General features: G+C 40.0%; 1 long non-coding RNA gene across 1 annotated transcript in view; it reads right to left on the bottom strand.

Moving 5' to 3' along the window:
- Positions 1–5542: 5542 nt before the first annotated feature.
- The window catches only part of LOC142830285 (uncharacterized), a 63083-nt gene continuing 43916 nt past the window's right edge, over positions 5543–24709 (bottom strand). Inside the window, exons 2-3 of the long non-coding RNA XR_012905435.1 lie at positions 8413–8506; positions 5543–6135 (exon numbers count right to left, since the gene is read on the bottom strand). This is a non-coding gene — a long non-coding RNA (uncharacterized LOC142830285). The remainder of the gene's footprint in view (positions 6136–8412; positions 8507–24709) is intronic.

Genomic DNA, 24709 nt, shown 5'->3' with positions numbered 1-24709 from the left:
AAAGGCTATTACATTTAATCACAACTCATGAACTGCAAACCCTCTTTAAATGTGAGGTAGACTAATAAGGTTTATTAAAACATCTTACAGCTGCCAAATCATCTGTTAGATTGTGTGTAATTTCTTCTACATTTTTTGTTTGAGGGTTTATTTTTTTACTGTCTAGCTTCCTGAGCATTTTACTTCTGGCACTGAGCACCTGGTGTGATGGTGTTGTTTTAAACTAAGCAGCTGCTTCTACTGCCTTTCAAAATGAAGATTTGTATTCAAAAGACTCACCTAGGGAAATCCAGCATATTCAGCACTCAGGTTTCAATCAAGTTGGCTAATTGACAGCTGATTAAAGATCTTTCACAATTCTGATAATAAACCTGTGGTTAGAATTATAAAACCTTATTTTTAAAACTACAAAAATAGTAATTAAAAAGACACTAATGAGCCATCAATCTGTCAAAGGAAATAGAAAAGAAATCCATTGAGAGAAAGCTAAGCGATCACATAAAAATTGTGAGTACTTGCCAAACCAATCAATCTTCCCACACTATTATTGGGAATAACGCTGCAATTCTTTGTCTTGGCTATGTATCTGCTTGTTATTTTAGAAGAATCATCTAGTTTCTAGGCCCCAAATCCTGGAGTCATGCTCAGTGAAAAAGCCCATAAACTTCAGAAGGCTTTCAAAAAGCTCAGGGATTGGCCCCAGAAATTAGGAACAAGGACATAAGCAAGTGCATATTGTTCCATTTGCCAACTTCCTTATCACTGTTCTGCTCCATTTTAAAAACATTTACCTGCCAGTAGTGCATTAGTCTTTTGGAAGTCCATACTTGAATTTACACTCCCTCCCCTCCCCCCCACCAAAAACAATTTTTTAAAAAATAATCATGTAATACCACAGTATTCAGCATTTGCCACCAGGCTATCTGCTCTTTCTTTATTGATATGCAGGCTCTGTCTCCTATTTCAATCTCTATTAACCTCACTGTCACAGCAGTCCTAATTATCCACAAATCCTACATCCTCTGTAACATCATCTAGATAAACCCATCATTTGCTACTGAAATCCTGTCCAGTTGCAGCTGTCTATAACTGGTAGTATCAGCAGAAACACCAATTCCTGTCCTTTTACTCTCCACTGGAGATATCAGAATTTCATCTACAAAACTTTTGATCTCTCCTCTCCTCTCTCACTTAAACCCATATGTACTAGTGCTGACTCATCCCCGCATACAGATAAAAGTGTAACTGTGTTGGATTCTAGGTGATATATATTTATGGGCATATATATATTTCATCTTTACAATTCTGCTCTTAATCAATCAGTCCCTTATCTTTCCTTTGACTCCAATTAAAGTTTCATACATGGAAGGATGGCAGAACTGGGACCTAATTAAGAAATAAACAGTAGTAACTTTGGTTAGTTTATTGAGGTTACTAGAGTAACCTCACAAGAATGAGACATGTTGCAATTGCTATGAAATTAACAGTTTATAAACTATAAAGCACCATTTAAAATAATCAGCCCACATTTCTTTCATTGAGAGAGACTGCTGTTCTTCTTCTTCTTATCCCATGGAACTGAGAAGGTGGGAGGGGGGAAGCAAGGGGAAGTTTGAGAACATTTTCACAACTTCTGACTAGTTTTGCAAGTCAGCCATTTTTGAAAGCTCTTTTGGGCTTTTTTTCATCAACATAATTGCATGTGCTGGTGAATGGCTGTTCCTTTTGCAAACACCTACATTAAGTTGCAAACAAGTAGACTTGTACAATCATGTGTTTTTCCTATTCACACCAATGGTGCCTGCCCTTTGCTTACCAATATTTAAATTATTTAGAAAACAGAAGCAGTATCTCAGGCTTTAGTAAACAGTCATCAGGCCCACTGACGGGAGGAAAAGGGCAAAGGGGTCAGCTGGCTTGGGGTCAGCTGGCTTGGGGCCAAGCCATTTCAAAGGGCCTGGGGCTCCCAGTTGCTGCCACTGCAGGAGTGGTGGCAGCTGGAGCCCCTGAAGGCTGCCTGGGTCAGGGGGGCTGGCGTGCCCCCCTTTTGCCCAAGGACCTGGCCTTTCCCAGATTATGGAGTCACCCAAACACACCATGCCCAGAAGTCCGGCAAGTCTGTCCGCTCCCTGACAGCCACATGCAATGAATAGAATCATTCATGGAAGGGCTGAACCTGGGACTTGATGCTCTAGAATGTGACTTGGTGGGTACTATTGAAACGGAAGGAGAAACTCAGCAGTAGACTTGTAAATTCTTTACAGCACATGTCCCCAGAGCAGGACCGGATTAAGGCATGGGCTAGCCGGGAAGCTGCCCGGGGCGCCAACCTATGGGGGCTCCCGGATCGCAGGCTGCAGCAGCTCCCAGCAGCCACCCTGAAGCTGCCACCCGGGGGGGGGGGCGTTAATCTTCGCAGCTCTGGCCAGCAGCATCCTTCCTCCCATGGCAGCAGGGCCCTGCACAGTGCGCCAGTGGTAGTAGCCGGGCTGGGCGGGCACGTCTGTCCTGCCACCGCCAGCTCTTTATGCCCTCCCCCACATGCTGGGCGGAAGTGGGACCATGCATATGCCATCCCCCAACCTGGGGCTCAATTAAATTGTCTGCCCAGGGCACCAGAATGGCTCGGTCCAGCCCTGCCCCAGAGTATGGGCTGCACCTCTCCACAGGGGCTTGGAGGATCATGGGAGTGAGGGTGGAGCACCACGCAATTCTTCTCCATCCCATCTCTTTTCCAGCTATGCCCCAGTTTTATCAGCTGGTCACAGCTGTGTCCCCAGTCCAGAGCCAAAGTTGGGGGCAAGGCCAAGAGTGAATTGTCACCTGGCTATAAGCCCAGTGGCCAGCTTCCACTACTGCCTGGCTTCCATCCCTCAGCAGTGGACCCCCCCCATCTACACCCTCTACCCTGTTATACCCATTCATATCCCATCCAAGCCACAACCATGCACCTGGTCCCAGCTCAACAGGGTAATGGGTTGGAGTGGGCACAATCCTCAAAAGTCTGGAGTTGATCCTTATAGTGCATCTTCAAATCTAAAGAAATATGTCATTTGCTTTAAAGGGTTTCCTTGTGTCTGTGTCCTTTTTGTAAATACAGTTTCTTATTTCTGCCCTCAGAACTTCAGCCCATTAACATTTACATTCAAATTCTAGGAACAAATCAAGCAATAGACCTCTCAAAATATATAGGCTAAATATCATCCTCAAAACATTGGTCTATTCCAAGGTACCCATACTTTCTTGTAATGACTCAATCCTTCATTTGTGACAGAAATATGTCAACAGCACCGCTTCTTCTTCACTGTTCGTCACCAGACAACTCTAGCAGCTGGAATTAGAACAATGAAATGCAGTGATGCTATTAATTGCAACATATCCCAGGATGATAGGAAGAGGAAAGTGCATGAAGGGAAGAGCAAAAAGTACAGAGTGTAGACATCTAGCACTTCAGCATGGAACAGGGAAAATCTTTTATATCATTTCATTCATGAAACCAACATATTTTATCATTTTGATGTCCTGTTACTAAACATTAAAGACCCTCCCTCACAAATTTCAGAAATGAGTGGTCCTGTAGCACCTTAGGGTACGTCTAGACTACAGACTTTTGTCGACAAAGCCTGTCGACAAAGAGCGTCTAGACTGCATCCAGTTCTGTCGACAAAGCAAACAGCTTTGTCAATATGAGAATGTAGACGCAAAGGACAGTGTAGATGCAATAAAGCCTTCTGTGGACAGAATTCTGTCGACAAAAGGCGTTATTCCTTGTAGAATGAGGTTTACCTCCGTCGACAAAACTGCCGAGTTCTGTTGACAGAACTCAGCGGTAGTGTAGACACAGGTATAGTTTTGTCAACAAAACTCTGTAGTCTAGAGACACCCCTAGAGACTACCCAAAACACATAGAATCATGAGCATTTCAGGGCAAAACCCATTTCAGTTGGAATGGAAATAATAGAAACCAAGAGAAACAGCAGAAGAAATTATTCTCAATGGTAGGACCTGCGTTAAGAAGGCTAATTAAGTGGTCTAGATGTGTCCCATACATAGCTTTTGATGTGGAAATGCAGATGTTAATGGCAGGAGAAATTGGCTTTGTAATGTGACAAGCAGTTAAACAAAGACATTAAGCCCAGGGTAACTGTCAAATCTGTAGATACATTCCAGTTCTGCAGACTCTCTCTGTAACTGGTTAGTGAAATTCCTCTCTAAAAGAATGACTACCTTTAAATCCATGTTAAGTGCCCAGGCAGGTTAAAATGTCCCTCTACAGCAGGGTTGGGGAATCTGCAGCCCCTGGATTTCTGGATCTGGCCCCCAAGACTCTGCCCCCCCCCCCCCAGCGTTGGGGAGCCTGTGCTGGCAGTCCAGTCTCTCCACCCCATTATCCCATCATGAGGTTGGAGCACACAATCTACTTGCTTGGGGGTCAGTGGCCCCCCAACCTCAAACAAGGTTTCCCACCCCTGCCCTACAGGTTTGTGTGTGCTACCATTTCTGATGTCTGATTTGTGTCCTTTGTTGTAGAGTCTGTCCAGTTGGACAATGTACATGGCAGAAGGTCACTGCTGGCACTTGACAGCATATAATACAGAGGATGTGCACTAGTATGAGCCCCTGATGTTGTGGCTTATGGGCTTATGTCCTGTAATGTCGTCGCATGGACAGAGTTGGCAATGGAGTGTGCTCCTGGGTGAGTGTATCTGAGATGTTATTTGTGGCTGCTGGAAAGGATTATCAGTGTCCTGTAGATTGTCAGTGATAAGGGAGCAAAGCCAGATAAAAGGTCAGTTGAATGGGAGTTCACTTGTTTTTCCGGTAATTGTGAATGTGATTGTGATGGGTGTTTACTTTGTAGTGCTTAATGTTTGGTTAATATTCTGTTACACTGAATGCTGATGGGGAGGACAGCAGGAAGGAGAATGGGAATAGGTGTGATGAGGTAGGAAGTAAATATAAAAATGCTGTTTCCATTACTGGCTGTTGGGAGCCGGATGAAATGCTGCATAAAGAGGAAGGACAGCTCGTCCATGACTGTGCGCAAAGTTGGCACATTGCAAGGGCTCTTATATTTTAGAGCCCACAGTGACACAGTCTTCTATTACCCCCCCCCCCCCCCAATGATGTGACCTTGCCATTCATTGCTGAAACCTTCATGAAAGGACTGAACGACATATTTTCAGCAGCTTGTGGCTTTGATGAATGGGAAATCTCTAGGACAGCATGTCAGAGAGACAAATGCCACCATAGGAATCAAAATTATTGCCACTTGAAAGAGCCAAAACGGATCTTTGAATCACATCACCATGACTTCAATCAACAAGGTGTAAAACAGCGAATCATTCATATGACATGCAGTTATGAGGACATCTCCTTGGTGGGGAGATTGACTCATGGACCGTGAACACAAATCTAACTGGTTAGGAACAAGCAAAGGCCACTCAGTGACTCCCACATTTAAAAAAAAAATAGCTTATGGAACAGGTGGTATTAAGAACACTAACTGAAACCAGATGTTACATTAAGTGCCTATGTTAGAAGAATATAGGACAAAGTAAGTATAGGAGATTTTTTTTTTAATTCACAGCAGAAAGTCAGGTAAAAAAAGATTCTAGGTAGAATCTCCTCAGGTGAAACAAAGGCAGGGAGTTGAAAGCAACAGAGCTGTGCAGATTTATTCAAGATGGCCCCTAAGGTATGGTTAAAACCAGTACTGTGATAATTAACATTCCTGAACTAAAATGAAAAGTATACGGTGACAAATCCAACAAGGATTCATTAGGCATGTGATTAGCATAGAGGACAGATTCAGGGGAAGAAAATTATTCTATTACATATACCAGAACCAAAAGCATCCCTTATGATAAATATTGAGATACTTTCTGCCTCACCATAGCTTCACATGACTTGGTTTTGATGAACAGCTTAACACAGACTCTGGATCTGATACATCCCCTTTTGAGGCTCTTCAGAATTTACTGACCACATTCCTGCTCCTGGCATTTTATGCAGTTTCTATTTCTGAAGATGCCAGGAGTTGTAGATTCAGTGCAGAGCTTCACCCATGAAATGGAGGTGACTGGAAGCCTCCTTCATTGTTCCAGATGGCTTTCTGATTGAGACGGAGGGTGCCTAAATAGAAAAAGAACAATTGGTCAACACATCAGCATGTGAGGATCACAAGACAAGCCACCTATTACTTAGATGTCAGAGATGAAATCTCATCCAAAGCCGAGTGAATTTATTGCAGGATATACAAAAGAGAATCCCAAAGTGGTGGCCAACACCATATCAAGGAGCCCTGTGGATCATGCAACATCCTGGGATTATTTAGTATCACGTTAAGTGGCCCATCAGGCCACCCCCACACAAATTAGAACAGACTAAAACAGTCAATGCTGCTACCCAAGCGTAAACTGAATCCAAAATTTGGACATGGATGATCTAGTTACTTATTTCTGCCTTTAAACAGTTTATTAAGTGTGTCATACACACTCCCTGCAGTTAACCAAAGTACAGCCCAGAGAGGAATTTTCTGTCTATGGGATACACCAAGATTTAATATAAAAAAAAACACAACTACAATGAAATGGATTACACATTAGTTGTACAATTTATGTCATTTTTCTCACTGTTGAAGTACTTTTAACTCCTTTGCAGACTGTAAGAGAGATTTGATTTGCCACAATTTCATTTGACGAACAGCAGGAATACAGGCTAACCAGATGTGTAAATTGATCAGCATATAATACACTGTTAGTGGTATTTGATCAGAATGGGCCTTAGACTTGTAAAACTCCACATTTTATTTTGAATGCCATATACCTCTCATCTTTTCATATTTCATGGAAACATTTTTTTGCTGAATACTTCGTTGTCTCTTGGAATAAAGCTTTGGCACAGGAAACAGGAAAGTACATTTCAATCTGCCTGTGATGTAATATATGCTTGATATTGAACCTACAATCAGTTATTATGGACTGCCAATTTCAATCAAATCAAGCAAATTATTCTCTTATACAAGTCATTTAATTGGAGATCAAACCAAAATCCGTCTTTGAAACATATGATGTTCTTCATGTGGTAAAATACAATTGCATATATTGAATATATGTCTGCAGTTGTAGCTTGATTAGATAGCCTAAGGAGAGAGTATTTAAGCACAAAGGGGGGGAAAAAAAGGTAAGCTATCAGTCATGAACAAATGCGCAACATTTTCAATATATGGAAAGCAATTACACAAGCAGAATTTCTAGTATGACAGTGTAATTAGACACAGAGACATATAAACAAAACCAAACTCATTAATACAAGCCAGCTAGAGCCAGCAAGGATTGGCTGAAGCTCTGTGAGGTGACATTGCTGCCTTAGAAATAATAGGGAGTCTGAACAATAGTTCCTCTTCTCCCTTTTTCTCTGGTCTAAGCATTAGATATATTGCCGCTGGTTTCCACAGAAGAGAGTAACACTTTCTATTCACATTTTGGGGACTTTTTTTTTGCACTAGTGAGGTAGTAGTATTAGGATAAATGTGTCTATATTAGCTATAGAGGTTTCTGGTCACCGAGCTTTATATTTGTTCCTGGCTTCAGCAACTATGGAATATGCTCACATTCCTGGTTCATGAAATTCCAGAGTTCATCTCCCCAAACATCTGTGCAATCTTTCTACTTCATGTTCCCTTGAACAAGCTGATTTTCCAAGCAAGAGTCTTATAACCTACGGACAATATAATAAAATGCTATGAGGTATTCTCTTGACAAGTACCAAAAAACCCTTAAACTTATGGTGGTTTTTAAAGCTAGCCCTCCATTGCTAAATGGAAGTGATAAAATTATGAAGAAGAGTTACCTGGTGTTGCTCAGGTCCTTAACTCAATTCAATTGGGAGAGCAGGATTTGGAAAATAAAATGAAAATGTACCTGCTTCATTTGAATCATTGCTCTGGGGTGGGTCTGGGAATGAGGGGGTTCAGTGGGCAGGCTGCCCTAAGAGAGAAGACTATTCCAGCCCCCTCTCACCACGGCATGTTGGGGCCAGGTGAGAAGCACCTCTCCATTGCCACTGTATCCTCTGTGGGCCAGAGCTGGGAAAGGGGTGTTTGTCGTCCAGCTGAGGAAGGTCCAGCTTCGTCTGCCCCAGCCAGTCCCAGCCAGAGTGAGGAATGTAACAAAGTGTGCACTTTCCCATTGCTTCCTAACAAAGGGGAACAGCCAGCAATACTTCCCATATGAGTCTAGCCGGCGAGGGTAGCTTCGCCCTCCACCTAGCCAAAGGTGGGAAATGATTCCATTATTATGAGAAAATCCCATTCAAGGCACACCCACTTTCCTGGCACAACCAAACCTTTACCTTGCTTTAAGTTAGAAGAGAAAGCTAGATACCTAATTTGGTGGCTGTAGCTCTTACCATTTAGGAGGAGTTCTTGAACAGACCGACCGATGGATAAACTCTCTCCAATATATAGCAGGCAATGCAGAAGTGTTCAGTAAATCTTTCTGTTCTATATTTGGGAAGAATCAGATGTTGTGTTCATATTATAACTTTTCTTTCTGCTAATATCATGATAGGATGTTAAACAGCAGCTATTAACATTAGATATTTTAAAATTTGCAGATCCAGGTAACTGGCATCCAAGAGCTTCTAAAGAGTTGGCTAAGGAGCTCTTGGCCTGTTAATGTTGACTTTTAGTCTCGGAAAATTGGAAAAATTCCAGAAGACTAAGAAAAACTTCATATTTTGCAAATATTTTAGAAAGAGTAAATAGGAGGACCCAAGCAATTATAGACCTATCAATCTGGCATCAATCCTAGGGTAAGATAATGAAGCAGTTGATATTGGATTTGAATTATAGAGAATTAAAGAAGAGTAATATAATTAATGCCAATCAACACAGGATTATGGAAAATAGATTCTGGCAGACTCACTCAGTATCTGTTTTTATGGGATTGCAAGTTTGATTGATGAAAGTGATGGCACTGATGTAATAAACTTCTATAAGGCATTTGCCTTGGCACTACATGAACATTTGATTGAAAAACTGGAATATAAAATGAATGACATTAAATAGATTAGTAGCTGGCTAACTGATAGCTCTTTAAAAGGAACTAAACAAGGAACCATCATCAAGTGAACATGTTTCTAAGGAAGTTCTTCAGAGACTGGTAGTTGGCTATTCTAGTTAACATTTTCATCACTGACCTGGAAGAAAACAAAATCTCTGATAAAGTTTCCAGATAACAAAAACTGGAGACAGACAGTCACTAATATAGAGCAATCTGGATCACTTGGAAAGCTGGACACAGGTTTTATACAGCTAACTGTAAATGTATGTATCTATAAACAAAGAAAATAGGTCATACTTACAGAATGGAGACTATCATGAGAAGCACTGACAATGAAAAAAAGATATGGAGGTTGTGGTGATAGTCAGCTGAACATGAGGGGTCCCAGTACAAACTTGGGTCCAAAAGGGCTAATGTGATCCTTGCATAAACAGGGAATCTTGAGTATGGGTAGACTGGCTATCTAAGCACTATATTTTGTGCTGGTACAATCACTGCTAGAATACCATGTCCAGTTCTGGGGTCCATAATTGAAGAAGGATGTTGTTAAGTTAGAGAGAGTTCAAGGAAGAACCTCAAGAATAATTTGAGTAGAAAAGATGCTATGTGATGACAAACTCAAAAGGAACTTAGTCTATTTAGCTTTAAAAAGAGAAAGTTAAAGTTTAAGTATTTCGACTCCGCAAATTCTTTACTAGCAGATGTAAAAAACCCTGTGGGTGTTTCACCTTCCTGTATAAACATACCTTAGAACTAAAGAGAAAAGTCTATATAAGATAAACGCTGAAGAAAATTTTCCTAAGATTTTAAGAAGAAATGTGGAAAGAAACCTCTGAGAAGCTAAACATTCTCAATGATGGAAGGAGAAGAAATTTACCTGTAGTTTTTTTTCTATTATTTTTAGGTTTCATAAGTAACCATGAAAAAAAAATATGACTAGCCTATTCCAAACAGTTAAAAAAAAAAGGTGATCTGAACTTTATGTAATTAAACACACACAAAATAAACTAATTTGTGTTGGGGTGTGTCACTCTGGTTTTAAACAAGTTTTGGGGGCAAGGATTATTTTTGTATGATTATTCTGTTTGTATGATGCCTACCACAGTGGGATCCAGGTCCGTGACTAGGGGAGCTATGTGCTACAGTAATACAAATAAACTACAATGTGTTTGCCATCCATGTTCCAATTCCCAACTGGGCTAATTAAAATGTATTGTGGAATCACTTGAGAATTTTCCATAAAAATGCCTGCTGCCTCCAACACAAAATACAGTTTCCCCAAATTCAAAATGTTCTTCAGGAAAATACCAAGATTTCATTTCAAATAAGGTACCCCCCTCCCCCCCCAATGTAAACATCCCACTTTGTTAAACTGAATTAAAAACCTTGTTTCAGGTCAACTCAACATTAATCTGTGCCCACCTAAACTGCCATAACACATCATGGTAATTGTGGTGCTAGAACGTCATGTTTTCCTGTTGCTGGTTTCATGAGTAGGATTACATTTCTCACGATTGTGCATGCCACGTATTTAAATATGTGATGTTTGTGTCCCAGTTCAAGGTATAAAATGTTGAAACATTAGAATTTCCTGCTACATGGAAAATCCAATGTGTGATCAGTTGTGCTAATCATGGAAGTGCAGGTTGTGTTTCATAGCTAAGACTGAGTTTGCACGTACAGAGGACTCAACCCTTTGCTAACAAAGAATACAATGTATCCTCCCCCAAAATTCCAGCATTAACACCGAGTGCAGAATGAACTTAGATCTTCCCAAGTAAATTAGGTATTTAGTCTGAGCTAGGAGATTTTTAAATAACTCCTTTATGAAATTTAGCACCTATGGGACAGATTTAAAAAAAAAAACAACACAAATTAACTTAATAGATTAAAGCAGATCCTCTAAACTTCCAATATTTTGCTGGAATCTTGTGCACTAGCCACATTTGGAAAAAATATTTGTATGCTTAGTGCCCGTTTTTTGTTGTTGTTGCTCTTAGTCACTGAAAGCTTCTTCTTCAAAAGAGGCTGGCAAATAACATTCAACTACAGAAAATGTCTCAAAGAGCTTCACTGTCAAAATGACTGATAAGTATCCCTTATTGCTCCCTATCAAAGTGAGGCTGAAAGTACTCTTACTGGAGATGTGCTTTCAAAAAGGCCACCACTTCCCCTTACTAAACTGCCTTCAGGGAAGTGCCCCGACAGCATAAAGCATTTAGGTACTGTACATACATATTTTAACATTGATGTCAGAGGAAAAATCAGATCACACTGTATCTATCTCTTTACAGTATAAATCTGGAGTAATTCCACTGAAAAAAATGGAGCTGCGCCTATATAAAACTAGATCAAGTCAAAAGAGAATCAGGCTGTGCATGCCAAGCATTGGATAAATGTTTACACATAATGCTTTCAGAAACTTCCACTTCAGTGCAGACTGTTGTGGTCTGAGAATGTGTCCAACTGTGTTAATGATGCTTGCACACTTCAGTTCACCTCAAAGCTCAGAAGCATAGAACGAAATAGTTGTCAGAAAACAGAGCAGAAGATGCAATAATGAAACCATACCCCAGTAAAATCATAGACTATAGCTATATTAGGAGCACATGGTGAGATTATACACACACACACACACACACACACACACACACACCTCAAATGCCCTTTCCTAACCTCTTGTTTATAATTCATTTGTGTTCAGTATTAGTCTTTGACATGGGTTGTAAAGTACAACCTAAAAAGGACCCAATGGAGAATAAAAATCAGAATCATGATGGAATGGTTTCTAATGTATCTTTCCCACCCTTGCTTTCCAAATATAGGATCCATGGGAGGATATTTTTCCTGCAATACAATTTAAAGATCCAGATTCAATTTAACAAATACATCCAGTTTCCATAGTATAAAGCTGTAGGGCTGTGTCTAGACTGGCAAGTTTTTCCGGAAAATCATCTGCTTTTGCGGAAAAACTTGCCAGCTGTCTACACTGGCCGCTTGAATTTCTGCAAAAGCACTGACGATCTCATGTAAGATTGTCAGTGCTTTTCCAGAAATACTATGCTGCTCCCGTTCAGGCAAAAGTCTTTTTCCGAAAGATTTTTGTGCAAAAGCGCCAGTGTAGACAGCACAGTACTGTTTTCCGCAAAAAAGCCCCGATTGCGAAAATGGCGATCGGGGCTTTTTTGTGGAAAAGCGCGTCTAGATTGGCCACGGACGCTTTTCCGCAAAAAGTGCTTTTGCGGAAAAGCATCCTGCCAATCTAGACGCGCTTTTCCAAAAATGCTTTTAACGGAAAACTTTTCCATTAAAAGCATTTTCGGAAAATCATGCCAGTGTAGACGTAGCCTAGGTGTATTTTGTCATGATAATGGATCCTAAACAGTGAATCTAGGGATATTCCATTCCCCTGAATGAGATCTCTCTGATGCCTGTTTTATTCTGAGGTTGGCATATAAAGCATTTGCCTAGAGACTGTCAAGCAGCTAAGTTGAGGGTAATAAAGGAGCATTCCTGCAACCAGCAGACCTTGGTGAAGACCAATCAGATTCAGCAGAGGTAATCTTATTCAATAATGTGGACATAAAATAAATGAGTCTTTATCTTTCCAAATTTGCCAAAACCAACACAACTCCATGGTAATTTAAGAAGCCACATGAGCCCATAAAATACTATAGTGTCTTTGGGAGAAAAACGTTATGTTCTCCATTCATTTGGAGCAGCACCTTTAAGCAGATGAAAAACTGTATCTGAAATCCTAAGCATTCAGTGGAAACAGAGCACTAAAAGGTTATGGAGAGAGTTCACTTTTCCATAGCATATCATTCCTTGACTTCTCAGCCTGAAAACAGTGACAGCTTGTGAGATGTTTTTTAAACCAGACACCTATCAGCTAAGTCCTTGACTGAGATCATCATTTCACATAGGAAACCAAAGGATATGCAGATATGTCAAGTGAGGGTATGTCTACACTGCATGGTTATTTCAAAATAAGCTATTAGCTGATTTTGAAATAGCACATCTACACTGCAGGGAACCCTCAAAATTAGTTTGAGGCAGGCTCCCCTAATGTAGACGGGTTATCTAGATTTAGAGCCCCAGGAAGCACTGGGGAGGAATAACTTAGTCCCTCATCAGGGCCATTCTATTTCAAAATAGCAGCAGTGGAGCATCTACACATGCCTGATTTTGAAATAGCTATTTTGGAATAGGCATTATTTCTCATAAAATGAGGTTTACATATTTTGGAATAAGCTGTCCGTTATTTCGAAATAACAGAATGGCTGTGTAGATGCTCGCATTGTTATTTTGAAATAACACTACTTATCTCAAAATAACAGTGCAGTGTAGAGGCACCCTGAGATGTATAGCTGGGAACTTCACTGGAAGCTGTATCTAAAGCTGACTGAAATCCATGGAGAAACTCACTGATTTCAACCTAATATCGAACTCTGGATGGATGTTTTACTTCATGTAAATAATGTGTGACAAAAATTTTCTTTCAATTCCACAAACTCTTTACTGAGGCCCCCAGACAGGACAATTCTGAAATATTTAAGTTAAAAATCTTTCTTGTACTTTGTCATGAAAAACCTTGCGGTAGGCAAACCTTTCTAAGCAGCCAAATATATCTTAACCAGGCCTTCCAAAAAACATCCACCTTCAAGCTGAGAAAAGGCACACAAAGTAGAACTGTATCCAGTGGAGTAAGTTTTATTTTCTGGAAAGTTATGAAGAGTCTATAAATAAAACATACACCTCTTTGAGTGTAATTAGTGCAGCTACATATCTATTTAATTAAGACACAAAAAAAGACACTCACCTTATATATCAAGCACTGATTTAGCAAACCTATTCACTTCAATGGAAGTACTCATACTTAAAATGAAGCATGTGATTAAGTGCTTTGCTGGATTAGGGCCTTATTATCTAAGGTATAAATGTTAATATTTAGCAATATTTTTTTCTTCCTTTTAAAATACTTAGGTGGAAGTGATTTTTTAAAAATCCATGTGAGATTAGGCAGTGTCAGATCAGAACATACTAGGCAGACCTGCTCTTTTAATGAATATATATGAAAATTATATACAAGTCTGCTATTCATTGTGGCTGGACAAGCAATCCTGTTTTCTTTACATGGAAGTGGTTAAAAGAAACATGCAATCTCATTTCCTCTACTACATTGTTTCTAGAGGTATCTGTGAAACACTGTGATAGCTCTAGGCCCTAGACAGTGATAAGAATGGTGAATAGGACAGCAGATTGAATATTTTGATGGAAAAAATTGGATTTATGAATGATATAGGTTACTATGCCTACCTTATTGTAAGAATCTGCAATTACAGCAGGTACTTCATAGCATACATTACCACAACGGTTAAAGCTACAAAACAAATTATATTATAATGCTTGTTTTCATATGCTTATAGTTTTCAGAAATGTTCCCCTTTTGAAGCTCAATTCTTTCATGATTACTCTACGCTCTAAAGTAAGTTTGTTTATTCATTTTGCAAATGTTGAGCAACGTCCCTCGGGCCATATTTGAGCTGTGAAGGACTAAAAAAAGATTTATTTTTTTCAGATGTGAAGTATACCTGCAATGTTTTACACCATGGTTCATCACACACTGAAGTTTGAAACCTGAAATTTGCTAGGGCAATAGCTTTATAAGATACTCGTGACTAAATGCCATGAGCTAATCCATATATTTTAAAAGGGGGATTTTTAAAGTCCTCTAGGTGGCTGAGGTGCCTAATTCTCATTCATATTAATGGAAATTAGTTGTCCAATCCTATAGGGAGCTTTGAAAACCTCAGTCTAATCCTTTTCTGCTGCTGCTCACAGAAGCATAACTGATAAACTGAGGTTATTTGCTGGTAACTGGAATTCTCTGAATCTCTGTTCTTGAACTCACTCGACAGACCAAGCAGACATGGAACCCGTTAAATTTCATCAGCAGAGACAAGGAACGACGTTGACCTTGCCCCTAGTTCATGTTCACTTAGCAGTGAAGCAAAGAAAGACTTTTAGCTAACCATCTTCCTGGTAAATTACATACAGTACAATTCTGCAGTCCTTAATCATGCAGAACTTCCACTGAAATCTGAAGAATTTCTTCAAGAAATTAAACTCCATAATCTGCAGTAAAAATCAATGTGGCCTGGATGAGGTGAACTCCATATATATACACACACACACACACACACACACAAAATAAGAAATGAACAATATGTAATCTATTAAGCTGGTTGACGTTTTTCAGTAAAAAAGGGAAAATGAGAAATTTTTCAAGACTCCTAATTTTTAACCAGTTCCATTAACTAACTGTAATAGCAGCAATCAGAAGCCGTGATCATACTGACCTGGGACAATGCTCCCCATACCCTGCAGTACTGAACCTAAGCCAGGTGTGTGCAGAAGAAGCAGAAAAATATTACAGCTAAGGGTAAATTATCTTTCCATGGGGAGCTCCATGGAACTCGTAGAAAGTAATTTTTCCCTCTCCTGTCCCTACCCATAGCCCAGCCATCATTTACCTATTCACATCAGCTGCATAGAACCCTAAATGCTTGCATAGCCCTCTGCAACATGGTACAGAACAATACCCTATGACAAAGTCAGACCTTTTCCCATGTATAGCATGCCCCCTCTACCACAATCTTGCTCTGTATAACTTCTTTTCTACATATTAAATTCATGTGTAAATAACTAGTATATGGTCAAGCCTTTGTTGTGATAAGGCTCCAGCAGTGTGGCCAGCCATGCGGTGCTATGTGTCAGACAAGTATAACTAAATGGGATTAAGCAATATAAACAAAGCTAAAAAATATTAATGGGATTTTTGCCAGCTTCTTTTCCTGGATTCTGGTGTTCCTGGTGGCAGTTTGGCAGAGTGTTTGCAACCCGTCAGAGTCAACCTGTTCTGTTTACTCTTTGTTTTAGAGTTCAAGGTGATAATGTTTGTACTTAAAGGGATTAAGTGATTGATTCAGTGGCATTTCTACAAGGCTCTATATAACAGAATGTTTTATATTCTGTCTTTTCCCCCCTGACTTACCACCATGGAAAGGAAATATATTTCCGGTTACTTCTTTAACATGTGTTGTTTCAGCAACTCATTCCCATTTAAGTCTACAATATAACAATAAATTGGATGTTTTTATTTATTGGCCTTATACCAATTGAGTACAGAGTACATTTCAGAAGTTTTATGGGGACCGGGGGTATTTTGTAAGTTTTTAAATAATTTTGCAAGCTTGTGGAAACTTTAATTTCCCATTCCTCTAAATTATGTCTAAAGATGTGCCAAAGTGGCATTGAAGTTGAAAACTGAAGTGCACATGAATATATGTTCATTTTTTCCAATGGATGAAACTCTTCACCCACCTTTACCCGATGCAATTTAACAAACTACAGTCAAAGTGAAAACGGGTATTTTAAAATTATCATTTGGCTACCCACCTGCTGGTTTTCATGCTTTCATAGAATCCTAGAATACTAGGACTGGAAGGGCCCTCGAGAGGTCATCGAGTCCAGGGAATAGTCATTCTCTTCATATCATGCACAACATTCTATAAATAGCTGTTCTTGTCTTGCTGAAAGATTTTCATCTTGATTACACAGGTGACTAAGTTTCTTTGGATGAATCACTCAAACATCCCTTACTAAGTCCAACTTTCAAATAATTCAGTGACTTTGAATGATCATTTATATCAAGACTATGCTATTCAGCACTATGGAAGCCCAATGAGGCTTTCAAATAAATGTACATGCAATTTATCTCCAGTTTTAGGCCTCTTTAGATGTCCACAGGGATGTAAAATGGTCCTAGTATAGATCAGAATCATAGTGTAGATCAGAATCAGGCCTAATGATGTTGCCATTAATATCAACAAAGCAAAATCAGGACCTACTTTAAGTCTCAAAGCCATACAAATTAAGCCAATTTATGTCAGCTGAGGCTCTACACCGAGATTTCCAAGTGTCAGTGATTTCTGGATGCCTAAATGAGAATACTTAAAAAAAAGAAAGGAACCGTTTTTAAAAGGCAGATGCTCCTCACATTTTAGGGCATATGTTGGATACTCCAAATCTGAGGCACCCAAAATCTCTAGCCATTTCTGAAAATATCGGCCCTGGCGTAGAACAACAAAGAGAGCAAAATTGTAGCTGTTAACTGCTTCGTGAATATTAGTTGGCTAATGAGATGTTTGTCATTTACACTGACACACAGGGAATGTAATGGTAACACAGAGTGAATAATGCAGAGCAATGGTTCTGTGACAGGAGCCTGTACTTCTACAGGTACACAGAGGTCTTCCAAGGGGTTTGTCAACTCATCCAGATCCCTATCTACAGTGTGCAAACGTTGAAAACCATGAATGCAGAGGACCACCGCTTTCATGTGAGCGTTGCAAATGTGTTTTAACCAGGGTGTATCTAAACAGCTGGGCTCAGCTCGAAATAAGCTATGAAAATTAAGCTATGTCAATTGCGTAGCTTATTTAGAAATTGGGAGTATCTACACAGCACTTATTTCGAAATAGAGCACTCTTCCTCCAACTTCCCTTACTCCTCATACAATGAGGGTTACAGGAGTTGGAGTAAGAAGTCCTCCAGCTTGACAGTATTTCAATATTATTTTAAAATAAGGCTGTGTCTAGACTGGCAAGTTTTTCCGGAAAATCAGCAGCTTTTCCGGAAAAACTTGCCAGCTGTCTACACTGGCCGCTTGAATTTCCACAAAAGCACTGACGATCTCATGTAAAATCATCAGTGCTTTTCCAGAAAAAGTATCCTGCTCCCATTTGGGCAAAAGTCTTTTTCCGAAAGACTTTTGCCTAAAAGGGCCAGTGTAGATAGCATAGTACTGTTTTCCGCAAAAAAGCCCCGATCGCGAAAATGGCGATCGGGGCTTTTTTGAGGAAAACCACGTCTAGATTGGTCACGGACGCTTTTCCGTAAAAAGTGCTTTTGCGGAAAAGCATCCTGCCAATCTAGACGCGCTTTTCCGAAAATGCTTTTAACGGAAAACTTTTCCGTTAAAAGCATTTTCAGAAATTCATGCCAGTGTAGACGTAGCCTAACTGTCCACGTCTACACAGCAGACTAAGTTATTTCAAAATAACGTTAGTTATTTCAAAATGATGTTGCTGTGTAGACGTACCCTCAGAGCTAGATCTGGCCTACTGCAGCACAGGCCAACACATGTTACCTTCTGACAAAATGATACGTTAGTGGCTTTAGTGCAATTCCAAAGGCCTGAAGCCAATGACTGTTTTGCCTCTGATTTCAATGGTGCAAGATGGGAGCCCAAGTAAACTGATCTACATTAAAAAAAAAAAAAAAGTGTGGGTTAGTGATATTATGTAATTAAAAGAACAAAACAAAAAAAATGATATGATGCTTGAGCACATGGGCTGCAAATGGTCAAAATGAAGCGTTTACATTTATTCCAAAAATAAAGTTGCCAAGAATGGATGCATCACAATGTCTTCTCTGTGAGAGGCCTTTGAAGAGTAGTTAACTGTTTTTCATTAATCATTTCTGAAGGAAGCCTAATAGATGAAATATTATTGCTAACTTTATTTTCAGCACGCATTTAAATAACCCATTTTTCCCCATTCTGCAATTACAGTAGATATGACACATGAAATTACTGATCATTACTTTCCCTGAGGGCACTGAATAGAATTCTGTGTGCTGTGGCTAACTAGGCAAGCCTGGACATTTGAATGACATTGAATTAATATCTAGCTCAGCTTACTTAGAGGATGTCACATATGCTTCTCCTGAAATACTTCTGTAAATTCATTTAGGCTGAATGTCTGCTATTTGCAAACTGAAATAGGTGTCCCAATTACACTGTCATCCACACCAGAATGGCATACAGTGTAGAACTAGTGAAACATTTTTAGCTTTATTTAAAGGAACTTTTTTTTTAAATGGTTAGTTTTTCTCTTTCTTTCAAAGTTTTCCGATTATTCAGCAAAAAAAATCATATTAACCTCCCACCCCCAAAAAACCCCAGTCTTAATTTTTGAAAATTGAGAATCGGGTTTTTTTCCTTCTACTTTGGGGGGGGACAATTAGAAATTTTCCTCAAAACTGTTTGGAAATTTTTTTATTTTTTCTGAAATTTTTAATGAAAAATAGTTCCAGCCAAGTCATCCCGCTTGATTAGAATAAAGAACCAGCCATCAAGAATTCAGGAATTCTAGTTTCAGTTCTCAAGGGCTATGTCTACACTGGCGCGTTCTCACACAAACTCTTTTGCGGAAGAGTTCTTCTGCAAAAACTCTTCCAGAAGAGAGTGTCTACATTGGCATGTGCTTTTGCGCAAGAGCATCCATGCCAGGGTAGATGCTCTTCTTGCTCAAGAAAGCTCTGATGGCCATTTTAACCAGAGGGCTTTCTTGCACAAGAAATTCATGTTGCCTGTCCACACTGGCCTCTTCTGGAAGAGCTCTTGCACAAGAGGGCTTATTCCTGAGCGGGAGCGTCAGAATTCTGGCGCAAGAAGCCCTGATTTTATACATTAGAACGTCAGTTTACTTGCGCAAGAACATGCGGCCAGTGTAGACAGGCAGCAAGTTTTTGCGCAAGAGCGGCCGCTTTTGCGCGAGATCGCACCAATGTAGACACAGCCCCAGTGAAAACACAATTTTCCCTAAAGCCATCCAATATCTCCACCTTCGCTGTGCAACACCTGCCTAGAACTTTCCAGCTCCTGCTTGGCTTCCTTCTACAGGTTGGGGAACCAGTATACCACTTCTATTTTCTCCTGATTTAAAAGACAAGGGAACAGAAAAACCAATGCTACATAAAGCACTGTCACCTCTGCATTTGTAAAAGTTCCATAAAACATCAGTACGGCTACACTGTGGGTGTGGGTTCGAAAGAGGTATGCAAATAGCACTCGCATTTGCATACTTCCATATTTTTTCTGGAAGAGGCTTTTCCACCATTTGGCCCCATGTAGATGGGGCCAAATATCGGCAAACCCCCCTTATTTCGAAAGCCCCCTTATTCCTCATAAAACGAGGTTTACAGGGGCTTTCCAAATAGAGGGTTTTTTTCTGACATTTGGCCCCACGTAAATGGGGCCAAATGGCGGAAAAGCCTCCTCTGGAAAAAAAACAGAAGGTATGCAAATGCGAGTACTATTTGCATACCTCTTCCGAAACACACACACACACACACACACACACAGTGTAGCACTACCCAGTGACAAAATCCTTTTGAGCATCTGAGTAATGAAACAAGATTTGTTGTGATGTGGTCATGAATACAATACTCATTTCATGCTCCTACATTAAAACAATGCTCATGTTATTGAAGGGCACCCTAATATTTAAGGATCAAAATCATTACATGCCTCCCATTAGCGCAAACACTTATTTACCATATTAATCAAGGACAAATTGCAAGGCATATTTTAAATGCCCCATTAAACTGACAGGATTAAGTCATCACAAAATGTAATAGGCTTTTTGTGCTTTATTCACATCAAAAGGAAATATGACATCTGTGCCATGTAATCTAAGGCAGAACCCTAGAATTTTTTGCTATTCATATCATGACATCAAGACACTAATATATTACAGTTTTAAGAGGAACACAGCCTTGTGGGTTATTTCTGTTCACTACAGTACAAATTAAGTGACAGAAAGGAGGTAAACTTCCTGACCATTTGGACAGCTTGTTATTTGCTCTGTGTGCTACTGTACCATTACTAATCACCATAGTGAATCAGTCACCACCGAAGCTGAACACTACATTTTGCTTTGTGGCTTTTCAGGACAAAAATCTTGATTCAGTTTTGCCAAGATCTATAACTATGGAGCCCCATGAAGTAAAATATTAAGTAGAGAACTTTTTGAATCAGCTTCTCACTTGACTTCAGCAGTACTTCAATGGAGATCAATAATCTGGCCTGATAATTTTAGCCTGTTTTGCCAGCTACTTTCATAATGGAATGTGTAGTCCATAGAGCCAGCTTTAACCTAAATGAGGTTTACCCGGCTTTTCGAAAAAGGGAGTTTGCCGTAAAAACGCGTCTAGATTACTTTCACTTTTGAAAGCTCTGCTTTCGAAAGTGAGATTGGAAGAAGATATTCAAATTCCTATGGAATATCCTCTTTTGAATCTTCCCCGTAGTCTAGACATAGCCTAAGAGTTTTTGGACAAAGTGCTAGCCAGAAAGCGGTGTGGAATTTTGAGCCCAATAAATAACACACTCACAAACCAACTGTCTCTTATTTGATTCGTACTGTGTTCAGGGAAACAGGACATGGATAGAGTCAGGTATTTCTTTGATGTGTTGTTTTTTCCCCAGAGAATGTACAATTTCTCCCTCTAATGGAAATAAGACCCTGAACTGTGGCTTACTGTTTTGGTCAAAAGGGGTGCAACTATGCGCATGTAGTTTACAACAGAAAAAAGAAAGTCAAAATAAAATAATCATCCATGAAAGTTCAATTTGATAGTGATCCAAGTTTCACTCATATCAACAGGTGTTTCTGTAAATTATAACAGGCATATATCATGCCATTAAATGTAAATATTTCATTATCAAAGAAAAGAGGGAAGAAGCAAAAACTGCCTCTATGCGCTTCAGAGAGTGTTATTCAGTTGATTACATATCATAAAGCTATATACAGGTTGAACCTCCAAAATCTGGCACTCTCTGGTCTGGCAACATCAGCAGGACCCATCACCCAGGACCGGCAAGCCCCATCCCCGGGGAACCCCAGTCGGGCAGGACAGCAGCAGGGGAGCCAGCAGCAAAAGTGGGGTAGCCAGCAAGCCTCATCCCTTGGGTTTCCCGGTTGGGCAGTGCCCAAGTCCAAGCCTTGCAGGGTAGCCAGTCACAGGGAGGGGCAGCATCCTGGGAGACCAATCGCAGGGACCTCCCCTGATCTGGTAAATCCCCTCTTTTGGGATGCGTCAGGTCCCCAGGGTGCCAGACAAAGTAGGTCCAACCTATATTAAAGTAGCCATGTTATTAGTAATGAGAAAGTAGTACCAAAATAATTAACAAGCTAGAGTGTAAAGCAATGATTTAGCACAATTATGATCGTGTCACTTGTTTATTGACCAGACCCAGGGTCTATATTTAAAACTGGTTTTAAAAAAAGTTATTTTTCACAAAAATTTGAGAGGGGGAAAAGTATTCAAAAATTGCTGTTACAAAATATTTTGTCTCTCTTTAAGCCAATATTTTTCAAATTTTTCTACGAGTACTCATTGTGGTAAAATAAAGACATTTGGCAAAATTTGACCCCAAAAAGTGATGCAAAGGTGTCACCCACAGCATTTGTAAAATCTCTACTCTGTACAAATCTCAAACAAAATGAGTTCTAAGGTGTGGTTTTGATTCTAGAAGTGTCCTGTCCTGTTCCATCACCATTGGTGGTCTGTGATTGTGTGTGGGGGGGGGGGGGAAATAAAGAATTATTTATATCTGCCTAATTAATACACAGGTCTGAGCACATGCATTGACCTAGCCAGAGTATAGTCATTCTCATGAAAAAGCCCTACCGGCATTACTATGTTCTCATTGTGCACTTTCCTGTGCGTGTCTGGGGGCACCTCTCCTGATTCTTTTTATTGAGGTGCTCTGGGATTCTTCCCTAAGGAATAACGTCTATACTACAGGATAAGGTCGAACTAAGATACGCAACTTCAGCTGCATTAATTGCAATGCTGAAGTTGAAGCACCTTAACTCGACTTTTGGTGCCCCACACTGCAGGAAGCGAAGGGAGAACACTCTGCCTTTGACTTTCCTTACTCCTCATGGAAGCAGGACTACTAGCATCGACCAGAGTGCCCCTCTCAGTTCAATTAACATGTCTTCACTAGACCCACTAATTTGATCCCTGGAAGATTGACAGCGGCAGCTTCCATCTTCTCTGTAGTGTAGACATACCCTTTGCAGGAAAGGTTGTGTGTCCTTTGTGGTGAGGGAATTGTGGGGAAGGCATTCAAGGACTATCCACATTTTATTTTGCCTGCATCCTCAGTGTAATATGAGTGAGTTTCGGTGAAAAAGAACAGGCTTTAACCTAAACAGCCGCTGGGTTGGCAAGCTCAAGCTTAAAGCACCTACGAACTCATATTAGAGGGTTTTTTCTCTGTAGACGGTAGGTGGTTTGAGCTAAAATCTGGGTTAACTGTGCAGTGAATCATACCATTAACAGACTATGTCATTGGCTCTTTTATGCACTTTTGCTTTCAAGTTTGACCTCATAACCTTACAGTGTTTGTCAAAGAGCAGAAAAATCTGTGAGAGACTAATAGAAGCCTCCACTCATAATTATCGTTGTGTTGTAGTGAGAGATGTCTTCTAAAAGCACCGTAAGGGCAGATAGGCACATCTGAGGTGTCAGTGAGTTTCAGGATCCTGAAATGAGGCATGGTCTGAACTGAAACTCAATTTTACCCACACATGTGATTATCCTAGTTACTGAACAACATGTTAGGCACCTTCTATTCCTCCTCATCTACCACATGCTATATCCCATTTCTTTACCAGGGGCTCAAAGTCCATGGAAAGACATACTGATGACAATGGGCTTTGGATTGGGCCCTAGCAGCATGAAAGATGTTTTCAGTTTAATCAGGTTACATTAAATCAAGTTCCATCCTCTATAGTAAACTTCCCTGAAAACAGGCAGTAATTCTCAGAGATTTAGGATTATAAGCTAACATCCATTGTCACACCTGCAAATTGTTCAGTTTTGCACTCATAACTATGGCATACCTGACAAAGGCTTCAAATCAGGCTTCTAGTAATCTCAAGTGCAGGGGCAAATAATATGTCCACAAAATAGCTTCCCGCAGTTGGCAGCTGTTGGAATTTTAGTATGTTGCAATGCCCAGAAGACGGATTTATTTTTTTGTTCAATTGATGTTAACAGTAACAACCAACAAGCATTGTTCAACATTACGATCGTGTTTGCATTTAGGAACCTTGACATGGTTATACAAAATGACTTAAGTGCAAGAACAGCAAGGGAAGGACAAAAACACAAGATGAAAATCTACCTTGGTGCAGCTTTGATGTGACCATGGGAACACCCAGCTTTACTCAAAGTCATTTCACCGTAAGGGCTTTAATTTATTTTTATAAACTTGTTGACAGACAAATACAACATTCTACATAAAAACTCATGAAAAAGCAGCTCTCCCTTGACATGGTACAGTGCAGCCAAGCAGGAAAAGTCTAGCTCTGCAAAGAATTGTGCTACAGAACTCCCCCCCCCCATTTTAATATCTATTACTGACAATAATAATCTGCACCCCCTAGTGAGGCCAATGAGTCACTGAGAAGAGCCAGAATAAGGACATACGGTCAGAGCAATGGAGCCTTTGTAAGAGTCCTTTGAAATGTTCTTGTGAGCAAAATGATAAGCATGACAGCTAACAGATTTTATGTAAATTTCACTTTTATCTATTGATATGGCAGAATGGCATTGCTTGCCAACATGAGCACTAAACCCTTTGCTGTAATGAACACACAAACACGGAATCAGAGAAGTTTAAAATGGTCTTCTGCTCCTTCCTCCCACATAATGCAGGATAGTTTCTTACAGTGCTTTCCATAGGTCTGGATTGGGATTTTGATAATTCTCCAGCG

Source organism: Pelodiscus sinensis, chromosome 7, assembly GCF_049634645.1.
Source record: "Pelodiscus sinensis isolate JC-2024 chromosome 7, ASM4963464v1, whole genome shotgun sequence".
Lineage (NCBI taxonomy): Eukaryota > Metazoa > Chordata > Testudines > Trionychidae > Pelodiscus > Pelodiscus sinensis.
Note: the sequence above shows the minus strand (reverse complement) of the source record. Positions and strands in the feature narration are given on the sequence as shown.